General features: G+C 36.0%; 1 protein-coding gene and 1 long non-coding RNA gene across 3 annotated transcripts in view; one reads left to right on the plus strand and one right to left on the minus strand.

The window, feature by feature from the left end:
• GAS2 (growth arrest specific 2) overlaps nucleotides 1-15543 on the minus strand; it is a 218991-nt gene that overhangs the window by 187259 nt on the left and 16189 nt on the right. The window lies entirely within an intron of this gene.
• LOC103095454 (uncharacterized) overlaps nucleotides 8553-15543 on the plus strand; it is a 103904-nt gene continuing 96913 nt past the window's right edge. The window contains exons 1-2 of the long non-coding RNA XR_469403.2: nucleotides 8553-8990; nucleotides 13780-13914. This is a non-coding gene — a long non-coding RNA (uncharacterized LOC103095454). The remainder of the gene's footprint in view (nucleotides 8991-13779; nucleotides 13915-15543) is intronic.

Consider the following 15543-nt stretch of genomic DNA (forward strand, 5'->3'; position numbering starts at 1 on the left):
TACAAAATTTTATATAGGTATGTACATATGTATAATTCTAATCTGACTCATAGAATTGGGAAAATAGCTCTTTGATTTCATATAAAGCCTGGAGGAGCTTTGCAGTTTTCTGAAGGCAACCTAGCTTGTTCTCCTCCTCTTCAACTCTAAGCCTTATCTGTTGCTCATCTGTTTGCCCCATATATACATGTTCAAGCTCTACAGAATGTCCACCCAAATGCACATTAAAATAAAGCAATAACATCCTTCTCCCACTTGGTAATTCCCTTGCTTATTTATCTTTATTATTAGTGCTACTGTCTTATTTACAAATGGTGATTAATTTTAATAAATTAGTAATTAAAATATAATAAATCCAAATTGTATTTTTATTGTTTAAGTTGTATGATTTTTTTGTTTGTTTTCATACCCCCTGAGAATAGACTTTGTTCAATGAAGTCCAAAGCTAGAGGAAATGGGCTAGATGCTATAAGCCAAGGTTTCAAAATATGAAACTGAACTATATTTTAAAGTATATTTCCTTCTTCCCTTTTTCATAAAGAATCATCTCTTATTTTTTAAAAATTAAGTATGAAAAAAGTTCAACAAAACTACCATAGTTTTAAAAAGTCTGAAAAAAGGTGCCCCACCACTTCAAAGAAGCAGAAGAAGGTGCTTTCTCCTCTTCTTTGGGCCAATCTTGGTAATTATAATTGCAAGGAATTAAGTTTTGACTGTTTTGTTGCTGGTATTATTTCCACTTACAATGTTGCAGTGATTTTGCAGATTATTTCTAAATCCATATTTCCTCACACATTTTCCCTTTGCATATTTCTTTCCACCTATGTATCAAGAGAATAATCAAGAAAAATGTTTCTTCTACATCAGTTCTCCCTCACGTTACTTCTTATTTCCTGCCAATTGTGAATTCACTAAGTAGAAAATACTTTGCCTTTCCCAGGATAGAGAGCATTAAATTAAAGGCACATTCATTTTCTGGCCACAATCACAAGATAGATTAAGCCAGAGCAGCTGCTTCTTACTTCTTTCCATGGACATAGATGGCTAACTCCCTCAAAAGGAAAGGAAATCATTATGTATAAAGTCCATAAAAGCTTACTTAAATCACCATTGCAGTGTAAAGGTTTGATCAGGGGAACCTTGTGAGTTATAGGAAGTTGGATTTTAGTATGGGTTATTGTATCTTCCTAAGAAGAGTGAGCACATGCACATTGGCCTTCCATTAAAAGGACTGAGGATCTCTCCAAGGTCCAAGTATTTCATCTATTCAAAGTTTATTGAGGCTGAATGATTAAGTCTGAGCAGTCGGGGATGATTTGATTGGCTCCAGCAATTATAAATCAGAGTCACCACTTTGTTCTGGGCTTGTGATATGGAATCAGTAAGGTGGTCTGGTTGGCTCTAATTTTTTCAGATCAAAAGATTTTTCTGAGAGTTTAGTCCTTTATCTATAAGCACAGTCCCCCAGAATACCTCTCCCCACACACATACCCCTACTGGGGCTAGTCACCATCACCCAGAGATCATTGTCTTGGGCAAGCAAAGGCAGAGTCAATCAGTCCACCAGATGACAACAAATGGAGGTACTGGCAAAGCACCAAGGGTACCTCCATCTCAGGTTTCTGGTCCCAGTCATGGGGGATAGTGGCAGACAAAGAAGATGGTTGGTAGGAGTTAGGAAACCCAAACCTTTTGGACATCTTTGGTTCATTGTTTTCTTTCACACTTGAAGAGAAACAAAATGGCATCACTATGCCTGAAAATTGAATTACTTCCATTTGAAGGGTCTTAGGAAGATTCTCAAGGTCACTGGGAAAGATGGAAGTTGTTAATACTTCTTTAACCTCCTTTTGTAGGAAGATAAAGATTTCTTGGATAAAGATTTGAGCGTGTGGTATTCTAATGTTAAGAGTAGCAAGAGATTGCACCAAGATGCAACTGAATAAAAACAAACAAGAAGAAAACAAGCCCAACTAGACTTTGTTTTCTGGTATTACTATAGAAGACAGATTACTCTTTAGGGATTCTGAATCCATTTCTTTTCTGAGAAAATTTCAGGTCCTTAGGGTAATACTCTAACCTTAAAGATATGTAAGGGTGCTTAGGGAGAGGGCAAGACTCACCAGAATGTATAAATTTATCTAACAACCCAAAGTTCATTCCCTTTTTGAGGACAGTCCAAACCACAGGGTGACTCTATGAGTTTGGAATAGTCTTCAGGTAACTGGTGGGATGATGGAATCCACTAGAGTTGTGGAAAAATTTTGTCATTATTTTATAAGTTACCCTGAGTTCTTTATGTGTTTTCTTTAATTTTTCTTGTTGCATTGTTACTTTTAGTGCTTGCATAGCATCTGAGATCCTTTCCCCCACAATTTTGAAGACCTAGAAATGTGATATTTTGAATGGGAACAATACAAGTTATAGATATCTGACTTTGGTGGCAGTCTCCTTCAGCTATGACAAAAATAAAATCCAGACTGTGTAAACCCCAAAACAGAGGCCATGGATCTCTGCAGAAGATTTTCCCACCCCATAGAAATATTAGCTCTGGGTTTTAATTTACCACTGATTTCTGGCTTTATTAATTTTTCATCAGCAAATGGAGATTAGAACCTAAGACATTATAAAAGTGGCTGAGGGCGATAGATGATAAGAACAAGGCTACAGTGACAATCAAAATATTAGGAAAGAAAGGGTAAAATTTGAACAAAGAAGCATAGCAAGTAATCAAAAGTCAAGTAAGAAGGATGTGTACCAGCAGGTGTTCCCATTCTCAACTTCCTTTTCTTCCTAGTACTTTGTTCTTTTTCTCTTGGTTAAATAATACTAGTTATCATTTATATAGAACTTTAAGGTTTATAAAGAATTTTATAATTATTACCTCACTTTATCTTCACAACTCCAGAAGTTAAGTGCTATCATTATTCTATTTTATCAATGGGGAAAATGAGTCAGATAGCTTTAGTAACTTTCTTAGGCTAATGTAGAAGGTATCTAATATAGGATTTGAACTCAAGACTTCCTGACAATAGGTCAATTGTTCATTTCATTTCCTCTTTTTCCTTTTTCTTTTCTTTTCTGTCTTCCCTTTATTTATCTCACATTACTAATTTTTCCTATGCTTCTTCCCTCTTCAGAAGAGCCTACCTTGAACTTTCTTCCATTTTCTTCATTCTTTAACTGCTATATTAGAGTGTTAGATAGACCTTCTCCACTGCCATCACATGTTCTCTGTAGGAATCAAGCTATTAACCTTGGTCTATGATTCATAATTTCTCTTAGAAAACAAAAATGCATAAATACTAAATCTCAAGAGATCATAATAGAGAAAGTTCTTTGTTAAGGCTATAATAAAACACAGTTCAATTAAGTGTTTAAAATGGAGAACTCTCAGTGTTCTTCTGTAGTTGCAAATGATAACTATCAATATTCATCATCAGATTTTTCACTCTTTTGTAGACCATGTGTCTGTCTTTGGAATTAAAATCTGAAGTTGGTTTGTTTTTGTTTACAGTGATACTTGGGTGGGTTTTTTTTTCAGAATTGAGAAGTTCTGTCTGTAAATGTCTCTTGACATTTCTTTTAGTTCAACAGTTTCCTACATTCACCTGAATAATAGACTATTTTCTTTCTTTGCATGCTCCTAGTGAATGCTTTTATCCCCCATTTATTGAGTTTCTCTCTCACAAAAATGAAAACATGTCCTCTTCCACACACCGTCTCTTTAGTTTGTCAAACCTCTTTTTATTTCATTCCTTGTGCCTTAGGCACACTCTAATTGGTCCTGGCTGAGCCTTTGCCTCCTTACTGGTATCTGTCATGTGCTGAGTTATGAACAATAGTAAGAGAACCGTTGCCCAACTTTCTTCATTAATGACACATGTTTTGGGAATACATAAGGAGACTGGGAAAAGATTTGAGTTTCAGAAAATGTGGACAAATTTAAGAACTGGCACTCGAAGCCAAAAATGAGGAGTGATGCCTTGAGATAGTAAGCTATGGATGATTTTTAGTCTTTTTAGAACTCAGAGATGTTTTTGAAAGAAAAAGGTGTAATTTTCTTTGAAATGTTTATTCTGCAGTCATAGATTTCAGTTTGGTTCATCATAGATATGTTTGGTTATATGAAGCATAGTTTTATTCAGCCTAGGTTAGACCATCTACGAGGACACCATGTTTGTTTTCGAGTGGGTGATATTTTTGTGGATGAAATAAGTAAAAGAAATGAGACTAAAATATAGTCAAGACAAGAATTAATATGTATTAAATATATTTGATTCCTATATCTTCTTAAAGGTACTAAAATGTGTCAATTGTATCTCTATGTTGTTACACAATAAAATATAATAGCAAAGTAGATAAAGAGAGCAGGCCTTGAAAGCAGGAAGATTTGGGTTCCATTCCTGGAATATATGCATATGGTTTCTCCTGATAGAATGTAAGCTCCCTTAGGAAAGACCCTCTTTCATTTTTGTCTTTGCATCTCAGCACATAGCACAATGTTTGACAAATAGTAGCACTGACACGTCTATGTGACCAGTTTGGTTACCAAAAGATACAGAAAATGAAGTGATTTTTTAAAATAATGTTTTTTTAAAGAGTCAATCAAATTATGGACTTATTATCTTCCCCCATGAAGTAGCTCTATTTCTTGACTCTTCTCCATGTTGTCAATATCATTGCTCTTACAGTTTTCAAAACAAAACAAATTTAGTTAGCTCAAATTTATCCCTCTCCCTTAAAACTCTTTCAATATCCAGTCATTCATGAAGTCCTATTGAATTATTTTCATATCTCTTGACTCATCTCCTTCCTCTTAATCCTAATTTCACTATCATCACATATCTTAAAACTCATCCTGATAGTGCTGCAACAGTCCCTAATTATGCTTCTCCTGTTTTCATCATGTTTCTCTTAATGGTACCTTAAAACTTTCAATAACTCCCCATTGTTTAGAGAAGGACATTTAAGATTCCTTACTATGCTTTTCAATTAAACTCTCCTGCATTTAAACACAGTCCACTTCCCATCACACAACCTATGATCTGGTTAGGTTGATCTTCTTGCCATTCCTGGAATATGCCTTCTTCACATTCCTATTTCTGCTCCTTGACTGACTGCCTCTCCGTCTTGTCAAATTAATTGCTTGATCTATAAATATACATTCTGTGGGTACCGTGTAGAACACTGGGATACAAAGAAATATAAAATGAAGTCTTTGATCTCAGGGGTGTATATGATCTAGTTGAGGAAATAATTGTTGGATGGCTACTGCAGAGGACTGTGTAAAGAGTATGGAGGGATGAGAGATTGCTTCTAATCTGAGTGGCCTGGGAAATTTTATTAAAAATGTAGGAGTTGAACTAGGTAAAAAATAAATATGATTTGAATAGATGGAAAAGAGATGGGGAGTACAAAGAAGATTTAGATTAAGGGTAATCTTGGAAATGAGAAAGAATATAGCTTGTTTGTGAATAAAATAGGAGGTTTGTTTGTTTTTTAAACCCTGACCTTCTCTCTTAGAATCAATACTAAGTCAGAAGAGCTGTAAGGACTAGGTAAATGGGGTTAAGTAACTTGTTCAGGGTCACATCACTAGGAAGTGTCTGAGGCTAGATTTGGATCAAGGACCTCCTCTCTTCAGTCTTGGCACTCTATCCACTGAGCCGCCTAGCTGCCTCTAGACATGAGTTCTTAACATAGGGTCCAGAGATTCCCCCAAGGGTGAATGAATAGATTTCAGGGAGTTTCTTAGATGGGATATATATATATATATATATATATATATATATATATATATATATATATGTTTATTTTCATTAACCTCTAACAAGAATTTAGTATTTCTTTCAATTATTTACCAAGCTGTTAAAGAGGTCCATGACACATTAAGAACCCCTAGGTGAGGTGAGAACAAACTACCTCTTGGGATACCTTGTTCCAATTGTGGACACCATTAATTGTTAGGAGGTTTTCTTTATAAAGCCTAATTTTGTCCTTTGGAAATTTCTGTCACTCCTATTTCTGTCCTCTTTAAGCAGGGTAGGTCTAATCCTTCTTCCATATGATATCCTTTTAAATACTAAAAAATAGTTCTCATGTCTCCTCCAAGTTTCTATGGCATGATATCTAGGTTTCTTACTCTTCAGATTGCCCTTTACTAGATATACCCTAGCTTCTCTACTTTTCCTAAAATATGGTCTGTAAATTGGACATAATAGTCCAGATATGACTTGGCCAGGGCAGAAAAAAAATGAAATGTTGTGTCTATGATTCTGGGCACTACGCCTCTCTTAATGTCTCTCCCATTTCCTACTGCAAGACAATCTTTTCATTTATCTCTAGTTGACTATCACAGCTTCTATCACTCTTCAAAACCTGCTTCTTTCTCTTCAAGCCTATAAAGAGACACACTCATATTTCTTAGGAGATGACACTGTCATTTGCTCACTGAGAAAATTTTGGCACCAACCTGTGAGATTCCTCATTTCTCCTATGAGATCTTTTGAAACTTTTCTACATCTTTACTACCATTATTCTACTTTGAGATTAAGTTTCTGTTTCTTTATTCTGAAGCTAAACTGTTCATTTGTATGCTTGATCCCATTTTCTCTTATATCCTTTGGAAAATGGCTTCATAAAACAATCTTTATCATCTTCAATTTCTCCCCTTTGATTCCTTTTCAGCTGCCTAGAAACGTATTCAGGTTTTCCTCATTCTTAAACAACAAAAAGAAATATGACCAACAACCTTGCCTTGATTTCCAACTATCATCCTAACGCTCACTCTTTTCAATGCTATCTTTTAGAAATTCTGAAACTGGGAGATGGAGTCAAGATGGTGGCCTAGAAGGAGCAAAAGTTCAGACCTCTGAATACCCTTCCTTACCAATCACAAACTGAATGCTCTAAGGGGACTGAAAATCAAACAATAAGATAGAGCCAAGGAACCCTCCTGCTGGACTTAATTCAAAAGGTACACCCCCCAAAAAGCTGGAATCTGAGAACACTCGAGTTTAAGGGGAAAACAGAAGGAAGGTCCCAGGACCCATCCCCCCACCCAACCAGAACACTGAGACTCCAGCAGCAGCAAGAACTTCTGGGTGGGCAAAGGTGCTGGTATGGAGGATGTAACTTGAGGGCAGGGCTGTGCCAAGTTCAGAGCATCCAACACAGAAGACAGGGAAAGAGCTAGAGAGGGAGCATAGACCTGGCAGCTGGCCAGAGTTGTGTAGATCCTCCATATTTGCTCCAGCCTTCCAGGAGGTTTTGGACTCAGAGCACACCCAGCCCAACTAAGATGAACTTAATCCCATAAAAAGTCTTCAGAAATCAGGGAAGCCCAGGCTCCACACCCATCCTCATTGACTGCTGGACTTTAAGCCAATCAAAAGCCTCAAGAGGACAGAGAAACTCAAATCCACAACAACCCTCCCCCAGAGACTACACATAGAGATCTTCTGTTAAAGCTCCAAGAGGTGAGACTGACAGAAGCCCGCAAAACCAAAAAAATGAGAGGAGCAAGAGCACAGACAAATACAGGGAGTAAAGAAGGGGTGAATATGAGCAAGCAACAGAAAAAGAAGAAAGAAACTACAATAGACAGCTTCTATTCAGCAAACAGAACAGAGTTGGATACAGGCTGTGGAAGAACACAAAACAGAATTAAGAGTAGCTGAAGACAATTGGGAAAAGAACTTAAAAATTAAGATAAGTCATCTGGAAACAGAGGCACTTGAACTCAAATGAGAAAATAGTGTCTTGAATGCCAAAATCAACCAGCTGGAAAATGAGGCAAAGGAGATGAAAGATGAGGCAAAGAAGATGAAAGATGAGACAAAGGGGATGAAAGACGAGGTAAAGAGGATGAAAGATGACCTCCAAAGAAAATCAGACCAGAATGAAAAGTATGACCAAAAAGCCAGGGATGAAATCCAGTCTTTAAGAACCAGAATACAACAACTGGAATTAAGTGACCTCACAAGGCAGCAGGACACTATAAAACAATACAAAAAGAATGAAAATTTTGAGGAAAATAATGAAGCATCTCATTCACAAAACAAAAGATTTAGAAAATTGTTTGAGAAGAAACAATTTAAGAATCATTGGTCTACCAGAAGACCATGACAAAAGAAAAAACCTGGACATAATACTACAGGAAATTATTCAGAAAAACTGCCCCAATATCCTAGAACAAGAGGGAAAAGAGGAGATTGAAAGAATTCACAGACCTCCTGTATTTAATCCCCAACTGACAACATCCAGGAATATTATAGCCAAATTCAAAAACTATCAGACCAAAGAAAAGATATTACAAGCTGACAAGAAGAAGTCATTCAGATACCACAGAACCACAGTGAGGATAATGCAGGATCTGGCTGCATCCACACTGATATAAAAATAGACTCGAATCCAGGACTTCAATCCCCATAATTCCTTGCTCCACTTCCCCAAAATGCTTTGTAATCTCACTGAATTCTCATGTGACCAATCTGAAGGGAAGCTCTCTATGGGCCTCCTCCCTCCTCAAGTTCCTAGCACAAACTCCCACCTAGCTCTCTCCACAGGAAGTCAGAGAATTCCAGAGGCTGTTCCCTACCTCACTTCCTGTGCCTCACAAGTGCCAACGGTGGCTCAAGCTTGGCTTAGGACAGCCCAGGTGGGCAGTCAGTTAATTCTGATTTGTCATTGACTAGCACATGCCTGTGTGGTGTGGGTGTGCACAATTGTGGGTGCTATACCAAGCAAGATGGAGATTTTAAAATTCACACTGAAGGACCAAAAGGCATGGAATATGATATTCCAGAAAGCAAGAAAACTAGGTCTACAACCAAGAATCAACTACCCAGCAAAACTGACTATATTCTTAGAGGGGAAAGTATGGTCATTCAACACAATAGAAGAATTCCAAGCATTCATAAAGAAAAGAACAGACCTGAACAGAAAATTTGATGTCCACCCACAGAACTCAAGAGAATCATCAGAAGGTAATTAAAAAAGGCGGAAAAAAGAAAAACAAAACAACAAAAAAAATTTTAAGAGACTCAATAAGTTAAAATGATATATATCCCTATAAGAAAAGAGGTCATTGGTGACTCTAAAAACTGTTGCTATCACCTGGGCAGCTAGAAGTTTTATACTTAGAGGGAACAGTGACAAACTCTATAGTATGAAAGAACAAGACATAAATAGGTATATAGATATATGCATGCATAAATACATATACATCTGTGTGTGTATATATATATATATATATATACAACTAGAGCTAAAAAAAGAGGTTAATACTAAAAGAAATGGGAAAAGAAACAAATGGGGTTAAATTTATATATCACAAAGAAGCTCATGGCAGGAGGGGGGAGAACATCAATACACTAGAAGGGTAAAGAGGTTGGAGATAGGAAATACTCAACTCTTACATGCTTTGAAACTGACCCAAAGAGGGAAGAACAATCCAATCCACTGGGGCAGAGGATAGATTTGCACCCTATAGGGGAATAAGAAGGGTAACAAGTGGACTGGTGGGGAGGGAAACAGGGGAGGGAGAAGGTGGGGGGACAATTTTAGAAAGACTACAGGGAAAATAAGGGGGGGATAAGAAGGGAAATAGGTAGAAAGGGAAGTAAAGTAAGGGTGGGAACTAGGGGGACTGATTATAAACAAACATTGATGTAGCGGAAATAGTGAAAGAAGAAAAGACTGGACCAGGAGTAGAAATCAAAATGCTGGGAAATACACAGCTAGTAATCATAACTCTGAATGTGAATGGAATGAACTACTCATAAAGTGCAAGCGAATAGCAGAGTGGAATAGAATCCAAAACCCTACCATATGCTGTTTACAAGAAACACACATGAGGATGATAGATACGCATAGGGTGAAAGTAAGAGGGTGGAGCCAAATCTATTGGGCATCAACTGATAAAAAGAAGGCAGAAGTTGCAATGATATCTGACAAAGCCAAAGTAAAAATAAATCTAGTTAAAAGAGATAGGGAAGGTAATTACATCCTGATAAAAGGCAGTATAGACAATTAAGAAATTTCATTATTTCATAAATATCATGTATTCAACATGTATGTACCAAATGGCATAGCATCCAAATTTCTAAAGGAAAAACTAGAGGAGCTCAAGGATGAAATTGACAGAAAAACTATAATAGTGGGAGACCTGAACCTTCCTCTATACGAACTAGATAAATCAAACCAAAAAATAAATAAGAAAGAGGTAAGAGAAGGGAATGAAAGCTTAGGAAATTTAGAGTTAGTAGGCATGTGGAAAAAATAAATAGGGACAAAAAGGAATATACCTTCTTTTCAGTAGCACATGGTACATTCACAAAAATTGACTATGTATTAGGGCATAAAAACATTGCAAACAAGTGCAAAAGGGCAGAAATAATAAATGCAACCTTCTCAGATCATAATGCAATGAAAATAATAATTAGTAAGGGTACATGGAGAGGTAAATCAAAAATTAATTGGAAATTAAACAATATGATTCTCCAAAATTGGTTAGTTAAAGAACAAATCATAGTAACAATTAATAACTTCATTGAAGAAAATGACAATGGTGAGACATCCTTTCAAAACTTATGGGATGCAGCCAAAGCAATACTCAGGGACAAATTTATATCCTTGAAATCATATATTAACAAATTAAGAAGGGCAGAGGTCAATGAATTGGGCATGCAAATTAAAAAACTAGAAAGCGAACAAATTAAAAATCCTCAGATGAAGACTAAATTAGAGATCCTAAAAATCAAAGGAGAAATTAACAAAATTGAAAGTCAAAGAACTATTGATTTCATAAATAAGACTAGAAGCCGTTACTTTGAAAAAACAAATAAAATAGACAAAGTACTAGTCAGTCTAATTAAAAAAAGGAAAGAAAAAACCAAATTGACAGTATCCAAGATGAAAAGGGAGACCTCACCTCTAATGAAGAGGTAATTAAGGCAATCATTAAAAACTATTATGCCCAATTATAGGGCAACAAATATGGCAATCTAGGTGAAATGGATGAATACTTACAAAAATATAAATTGCCTAGACTAACAGAGGAAGAAATAAATTACCTAAACAACCCCATATCAGAAAAAGAAATTGAACAAGCCATCAAAAAACTCCCTAAAAAAAATCCCCAGATCCAGATGGATTCATAAATGAAATCTATCAAACATTCAAAGAACAAATAATCTCAATATTATACAAACTATTTAACAGAATAAGCCAAGAAGGAGTTCTACCAAATTCATTTTATGACACAAACATGGTACTGATCCCAAAGCCAGGCAGGTCAAAAACAGAGAAAGAAAACTATAGACCAATCTCCCTAATGAATATAGATGTAAAAATCTTAAATAGGATACTAGCAAAAAGACTCCAGCAAGTCATCACAAGGGTCATCCACTATGACCAGGCAGGATTCATACCAGGAATGCAAGGATGGTTCAACATTAGGAAAACTATCCGCATAATTGACCATATTAACAAGCAAACTGACAAAAATCACATGATTATCTCAATAGATGCATAAAAAGCCTTTGATAAAATACAACACCTATTGAAAAACACTAGAAAGTATAGGAATAGAAGGACCTTTCCTAAAAATAATAAACCGTGTATATCTAAAACCATCAGCAAACACCATCTGCAATGTAGATAAATTAGAAGCCTTCCCAATAAGATCAGGAGTGAAACAAGGATGCTCATTATCACCCCAATTATTTAACATTGTACTAGAAACACTAGCAGTAGCAATTAGAGAAGGAAAAGAAATTGAAGGTACTAAAATTGGCAATGAGGAGACCAAGCTATCACTCTTTGCGGATGATATGATGGTATACTTAAAGAATCCTAGAGAATCAACTAAAAAGCTAGTGGAAATAATCAACAACTTTAGCAAAGTTGCAGGATACAAAATAAACCTTCATAAGTTATCAGCATTTCTATATATCTCCAATCCATCTCAGTAGCTAGAATTAGAAGGAGAAATTCCATTTAAAATCACCCTAGGCAATATAAAATACTTAGGAATCTATCTGCTGAGACAAACACAGGAACTATATGAACACAACTACAAAACACTCTCCACACAATTAAAACTAGATCTAAACAATTGGAAAATTATTGATTGCTCATGGGTGGGATGAGCTAAAATAATAAAAATGACAATCCTACCCAAATTGATTTACTTATTTAGTGCCAAACCCATTGAACTACCAAAAAACTTCTTTATGGAATTGGAAAAAAATAACAAAGTTCATTTGGAAGAACAAAAGATCAAGGATATCTAGGGAAATCATGAAAAAATTGCAAAGGTGACCTTGCAGTCCCAGATCTCAAACTATACTATAAAGCAGTGGTCATCAAAACAATATGGTACTGGCTAAGGGACAGAAAGGAGGATCAGTGGAATAGACTTGGGGTAAATGACTTCAGCAGGACAGTCTTTGATAAACACAAAGATCCCAGTTTTGGGGACCAAAACCTACTTTTTGATAAAAAGAAATGCTGGGAAAATAGGAAGACAGTATGGGAGAGATTAGGTTTGAATCAACATCTTACACCCTACACTAAGATAAACTCAGAATGGGTGAATGAGCTGAATATAAAGAAGGAAACTATAATCAAATTAGGCGAACACAGAATATATACATGTCAGATCTTTGGGAAGGAAAAGATTTTAAAACCAAGTGAGACTTAGAAAGAGCCGCAAAATGTAAAATAAATAATTTTGATTACATCAAATTAAAAAGTTTTTGTAAAAGAAAATTGGAAACAATCGTCATTACAAAAACGTCTGACAAAGGTCTAATTACTCAAATTTATAAAGAGCTAAGCCAGTTTGTACAAAAAATCAAGTCGTTCTCCAATTGAAAAATGGGCAAGGGACATGAATAGTGAATTTTCAATTAAAGAAATCAAAAGTATTAATAAGCACATGAAAAAGTGCTCTAAATCTCTTATAATCAGAGAAATGCAAATCAAAACAACTCTGAGGTGTCTCCTCACACCTAGCAGATTGGCTAACATGACAGCAAAGGAAAGTAATGAATGCTGGAGGGGATGTGGCAAAATTGGGACATTGATGCATTGCTGGTGGAGTTGTGAATTGATCCAACCATTCTAGAGGGCAATTTGGAACTATGCCCAAAGGGCGATAAAAGACTGTCTGCCCTTTGATCCAGCCATAGCACTGCTGGGTTTGTACCCCAAAGAGATAATAAGGAAAAAGACATGTGCAAGAATATTCATAGCTGAGCTCTTTGTGGTGGCAAAAAACTGAAAAAAGAGGGGCTGCCCTTCAATTGGTGAATGGCTAAACAAACTGTGTTATATGTTGGTGAAGGAATACTATTGTGCTCAAAGGAATAATAAAGTGGAGGAGTTCCATGGAGACTGGAACAACCTCCAGGAATTGATGCAGAGTGAGAGGAGCAGAACCAGGAGAACATTGTACACAGAAACTGATACACTCTGGTACAATCTAATGTAATGGACTTCTCAATTAGTGGCAATGTAATGACCCTGAACAACTCAGAGGAACTTTTCTACATCTTTACTACCATTATTCTACTTTGAGATTAAGTTTCTGTTTCTTTATTCTGAAGCTATGGAGGGCAGAGAAATAATAAAGGCTATGGAGTCTTGTGGTACAGAAGCTCATTTACATATGACTTTTTAGAACAGTATAGACTAACATTCATGAATTGGTAAATTGAATAATTGTTTGGAGACTGTGGGAAGATTAAATAAGGACCATTGCCTTTACAGATGACAGAGCTAGATTTTGTGAATTTTATCTACAAAGGAAAGGTGAACCATTGGTCACCAACAGGAAGAATTCAGCAGCAAAGGAGACAACAGAACCAATTAAGAAAGCAATAAGGGTTAAGAAGACATCATCAAGTAAGTGTCAACTAACAGAAAGGTTTCAGCTACTAAATGTGAGAAGTTGCTAACTGGAATAAAAGTATTTATAGACTGGATGAAGAAAAGGTTGGAAGCTCTCTGATCTGAGGTGACCTGAACTCTGCCACAGTTTCAGCTACTGCTCTTCAGCTCCATCTATGGTTTGAGAGAGATGTAAAGCCTCTAAAAAGTGTCTGGTTGATCTTTTCTGTTCCTTTTCATTTGAGAAGGAAAACAGAAGGGAAAAAGACAAGTTTAGTCTGGAATTCTGCTTGGCTTTAATCAGATGCTGAAATCTAATTGGACAATGATGTGGAATGAAGACCTCATTGAGACTGTTGATATTGCCCGGAGTACCATTCTTAGATTCTTTCAAGTTGTCTGGCTTAAAGTTAACTACTTGTGATTATAATAGTATCCAATTTTCAGGGTCTTTTTGAGGATAGTTTTGAGTTAAAATAGCAAGTCACTATTTCACTGGTTTGAGACTAGAAAAAGAGTGGATTTGTCCATCACTTGAGTAGGAAGGTCCAGAAGCAGAGCAGTTAGCAGAAAAGTAGAATCATGTGCTGTTCCTGAAGGTTCCAAGGACCTCAAGACATGCAGTCAAGGGTTGTGAGTTACACTAACCACACATGCTTTCCTCATTCATGTCCCTTCCTAATTCTATCAGTAGGTGCCCAATTCCAATAAGGATTCTATGCATATTACTTAGAGGTGACCCAGGTTTATATGTGGGCTATGATGTATTGACTATACTTTCATTCACTTTATATTGAATGTTTTTGCAATTATTATTATTTCTCTTCCTTATCATTAATTATTTTATGTTTAATAGTGTCATGGTGTGTAATTGGAAAGTGTGCCTTTGAACTACATTTCCCAAGAGCCCACTGACTTCCTGTCTTATGTGCTGACATAGACAGGGGACAAATAGGGTGGTCTTCTGTGGCTAGCTCTCTTTGCTTCCTGGGTCACGACTTTGGTGGAGCAGGTTATTTGAACAGGTAGGTTAGCCATGGGAATATGGTTTTATTTTGTTACCTTTTTATTCCTTTATTTCTAGTGATTATTAATAAATCTTATAAAATATAATATTTGACGTTATTATATATTAATTTAAATTTTTACAATGGTAAATGAGAAGCATGATGGTGGGGGCTGACAAACTATTGTGGTGAATAACAGGAGGGTCTTTCTCATCCTCACTTCCAGAACAGTTATCCCTAGGAAACTAAGGAAGTCTGAGTTATAACCATGTGATAATTGTTCACCAGACTTAACCTGTATAAGATCAAATTGGGTAAATGAGCCAGTCACATTCCATAGATAGGCTACACTGGCAATTAATCTGTGTTTATTAATTCATCTGTAACTTAGAACCTTAGAGAATTGCCTTGGGCACTGATCAATGAAGAGACTTTTTATGGTCACACAGATGCATGCGTTAGAGGTAGAACTTAACCCCCAGGTCTCCCAATACCTACCATAGCCCTTTATCTACTACAAACTATGATTTATATAATATATATATTTATACATATTTATATACATTATATACAATATATAAATGCATATTTATATATTATATAAATATATTATAATATATCATATCATATGAATGTC

The sequence above is a fragment of the Monodelphis domestica genome, chromosome 6 (assembly GCF_027887165.1).
Source record: "Monodelphis domestica isolate mMonDom1 chromosome 6, mMonDom1.pri, whole genome shotgun sequence".
In the NCBI taxonomy this organism is placed as follows: domain Eukaryota; kingdom Metazoa; phylum Chordata; class Mammalia; order Didelphimorphia; family Didelphidae; genus Monodelphis; species Monodelphis domestica.